General features: G+C 47.0%; 1 non-coding gene across 1 annotated transcript; it reads left to right on the plus strand.

Annotated features, from left to right (window-relative positions):
* The first annotated feature begins 2,764 nt into the window (after positions 1-2,764).
* Positions 2,765-2,871, plus strand: LOC129508447 (U6 spliceosomal RNA). The gene has a single exon (XR_008664185.1). It is a non-coding gene; the product is annotated as a U6 spliceosomal RNA (small nuclear RNA).
* The last annotated feature ends 1,458 nt before the right edge of the window (positions 2,872-4,329 follow it).

The raw sequence follows: 4,329 nt of genomic DNA on the forward strand, positions 1-4,329 counted from the left end.
AGCCCATGGTCAGAGAGAAGCATCCTTCTCTTTCACAAATAAACAAATCCAATCCATGTGCTAGAGGACTTAGGGTATATTAATAGCCAGATATTTTGTTTTCCTATTCTGGTGCTTATCCCCTTCCACTAGTAGGAAAGATAAGAGAACACAAAATGTTCTTCACAAGCCACCCTCTCCCCCTCCCCCAGGGACAGGCAAGCCAGGGGCCGCAAACTCTTCTGTTTAAAGCCATTGCTGATGTACGAACTCTGAGAAAATAGACTTAAAAGTTTATATTCGGTCTCTCTTGGCTACTGTTGCTGCTCAGCAAAGAAACTCTATATTGTTTAAACCCTCCAGGCAAATGGGTTGCAAGGCAACCTTTAAACAATAGAAAATACCCCAAACTAAAAATAAAGGTCTTGAGGGATGGAAAGCATGGTGGTGCTCTGGTGAAGTGATGCCAATATCGAGGTGAAGTAAAATGTTGTCAACGAGCTGCGCAGACAGGGTGTCAACCCCTTTGCCCACCTTCACCCTTTCTGATCAAGCTTCTTATGATCAGACATATTGGGTCCCTCTTTTTATTCCCAGACTCTTCGTTCTCTTCATGGTCATGGACACTTTTGATGGGGAGGGGAGGGCTCACCAGGCCAGTGATGTCGGGCTGCCTCCTGTCCTAAAGAAAGTTCCACAGACTCTAATCAATGTGCCTCCCCACTGGCTCCTGGCCCCAAGATCCTGAGAAACCCAGGAAAGGAGAGGGGGGGGCCCGACTTCATCACCAGGGTCCCTGGCAGGTAGAAGGCAGGAGGGTGAGCTAGAGAGCAGTGTGACAGAAGCTGGGCCGGCCTGCCCAGAAGACAGAGAAGGCACCGTGAGTCAAGGAGCACCGTGGCCTCCAGAGGCTGGGATAGGCACCACATTGGATTCTCTCCCCTGGAGCCTCCAGAAGGAGCACAGCCTTGCTGACTTCTGACCTCCTGAAATTAAGAAAATACATTGGTGTTGTTTTGAGTTTGTGGTAATTTGTCACAGCAATAATAAGAAGCTGAGACAGCAGCTGAGAGCCTGAGGCTCTTTCACAAGAACGAGAAGCCTACGGTTGCTTTGGGGCACCATACTCCATCTACTCATCGAGAACCACAGGCCATGATGGCAGACCATGGTGTTTCCCTCTGCACATACTTTACCATGGACTAGCAGGCCATCAGAGGGCGCTGAATTAGCTGGGCTGATTACTCGAACAATCAAAAGAACACAAATCAGTAAAAAGGCTGTTCCTTTTATTCACCCACTGACAAGGCAGGCTGATCCATGTATTACCCCATAGAAAAGCTTTGAGCAACTGGGACACTATTTTCTACTGTCACCTGTGGCCCTGCCTCAACCAGCATCACTCAAAGAGACATCAGATCAGAAAGGAAAACTGGAAGAAAGGGGAAAAAAAAAAAACTGGAAAAAAGCACCTCTATCCTCAACTTGAGGTTGTTGGCTAGAAACAACCAAAGAGGCTCCTGGACTTCTGTCTGGAAGGAGATACTTGAGATACCTCAAGTCTCTTTCATGAGCAGGTTTGCTTTTTTCTTTTTCAGTCTTACTCCCTGATTAAATGTCTTCTAAGGGCTTGCATAAGAGAGCCCAGGACACCCTACCTCAACAACAGCAACGAGAGAGAGAGAGAGAGAGAGAGAGAGAGAGAGAGGATTTCCCTGATTTCTTGACTCCTAGAAGCATAAGCACTTGTGACTTATCTTGTGACATTTCTATGAAGCAAGAACCTTCAGTCCTATTTTATATTTGGGACCCTGAATTACAGAGAGGGCAAGCAACATGGACACAGTCACACAGCAAGTCAGAGCGATTGACCCAGAGCATAGGTCTCCTGACCCTCGATCCACACTCCTGACCCTCCATCCGCACTGCGTTCCCGTGTGGTCTCAGGCCCTGGCTAACCAGGTCAGTAGGGTGTGGCCTCTGGGTAGGTGGTCTCAGTGGAATGCGAGATATAAGACCATTAAACCTGTCATCACAAGGCAACCAACTGACACCCCAGTGGGAAGATTTTCCAGACCAGAGCTTTGAATTGCTCTGTGTGTCTGGGTTGTATGTGTGTGTGAGTTTGGAAGGTAGTCATGGGTGCAGAACAACTGCCAGGTCAAGGAGGTATTTGCAATCTACCCTGCATAAGTAAACCCACCAAGAGCTTTTTTTCTTTTTTCTAGCCATCAGTACAAATCTTTTCCTAGCTTCTCTCTCATTCATCCTTCTTCTTCTCTCTCCCTCTGCTGTTCTTCTGAGACAGCATGGAATCTAACTTCAGGGGCAAAGCTAATAGATTCCCCCAAGCTCGCTGCAAGGGGACTAAGCTGGCTTATACCAACAGGTGTTGAGGCTTCAGGGCCAGAACTCTGCCCACAAGCGCAGCACACTCTACCACGTCTACTGACCTTTCACTCGCGGGGGTTCTGCACAACCACCCTCATTTCATGACACCCACTTTTTGTGATTCTCAAAGACTTTGAAAGGGTGCCGCCCTCCTTTTTTTAAGACATTAAAAAAAAAAGGAGAATGGAGTGATTTGGTTTCAGCATTTTAAAAGTGTAATGGACTCCTAATGAGGTTGTCCTGTAAAAGTGGATGTAGGTATTAAGCTGATCTTGCTGGGTGCCCTCCCCAGGGGCCCAGAGAGGGCAGAGCCACAACATGGACCCTTAGGGGCAGAAAACAGCAGCTGGCAAAGGCAAATAAAGTCAAATGACCCTCAAAATCTGAATGGAGGGTGCTTGCTTTGGCAGCACACGTACTAAAATTGGAATGATTGAGAGAAAGTCAGTGTGGCCCCTTTGCAAGGATGACATGCAAATTCACAAATCATTTCATGTTTGGAAAAAAAAAATCAGGTTGGAAGCAGGGGACAAAACAACACCATGGGCATCCAAAGATTTCAGGATGAGTGAAAGCAAGGACTGGTGGAACATGGCACTTGGGAAGATGTGGTTAGTGCTCTTCGTGGGCTCAGGCTGGGGTTTCATTGGCCATGCCTCAACCTGATACTATTCCTAAACTAGAAGGAACCAATACCCCCAAGTCCCTTTGCCTTGTGCTGGAGATGTGCACACACAAGCATGGCAGGATGGAGAAATGGGTCTTACTGGTGAGGAGAAGTGGGAAGAGAAGACAGAGGCCCAGGGCAAAGGATCAGGTAAGAGAGGCCCCCAGGTTAACTTCTGAGAAGAAAGCTACTGAGAATCCTACAGTAATAAGGTCCACCACTTAAAGGGAGATACGTCATAAGAGATATGTAGCTGGGGCGACTGTGAATTTCCAGGTAGGGGCTGACCTCTACCCACCCTTCTGGACTTCTTGCACCAGGAACTGGGACCTCCCCACCATGGACAACTCAAAGAAGCTGCACTCACTGAGAGACCCTCTACTTAGACTCCATCACGTGTACCAACAAACAGAGGGACGGCCTGCAGGGGACTGACAAAAGGAGACCCCTCCACAACATAAATTTGATGATATTTATACAGCATTATGCAGGCAAGGGCAGGGACATGGTCTTCTGGTCAGCTTCCCAGCCACTGCAGAGCTGTATGTACATACTTGGAAGCAAAAACATCTCAGGCCTCTGCAGCTACTTTCTTGGCTCTCTGTAAGAGCTGATGATTACCATGGGTGTCTTCAATCTTTTGATAACAAGACAAGAGGTGGGGATCCCTGGGTAGCTCAGCAGTTTAGCGCCTGCCTTCGGCCCAGGTCTTGATCCTGGGGACCCCAGATTGAATCCCGCATCGGGCACCCTGCATGGAGCCTGCTTCTCCCTCTGCCTGTGTTTCTGTCTCTTTCTGTCTCTCATGAATAAAAAAAATCTTAAAGAAAAGAAAAGAAAAGAAGTATCTTAGGGGATAGATAGAAACATTCCAGGTTCTGGGACCTGGTTTCTAGATCTGCAAGACATTTTATTTATTATTTTATTTTATTTTATTTATTTTTTAAAAAGATTTATTTACTTATTCATGAGAGACACATGGAAAGAGGCGGAGACACAGCCAGAGGGAGAAGCAGGCTCCCTGTGGGAACCCCGACGTGGGACTCAATCCCAGGATCCCAGAATCACAACCTGAGCCAAAGGCAGACACTCAACCACTGAGCCACCCAGGTGTCCCTGCAAGACATTTTAATAGTAGTAATATGTGCACAACATAAAATCTACCATTTTAACTATTTTTTTTAATTTTTATTTTTTATTTATTTATGATAGTCACACACACAGAGAGAAAGAGAGGCAGAGACATATAGGCAGAGGGAGAACCAGGCTCCATGCACCGGGAGCCCGATGTG

This window comes from Nyctereutes procyonoides, unplaced genomic scaffold (genome assembly GCF_905146905.1).
Source record: "Nyctereutes procyonoides isolate TBG_1078 unplaced genomic scaffold, NYPRO_anot_genome, whole genome shotgun sequence".
NCBI classification, from domain to species: domain Eukaryota; kingdom Metazoa; phylum Chordata; class Mammalia; order Carnivora; family Canidae; genus Nyctereutes; species Nyctereutes procyonoides.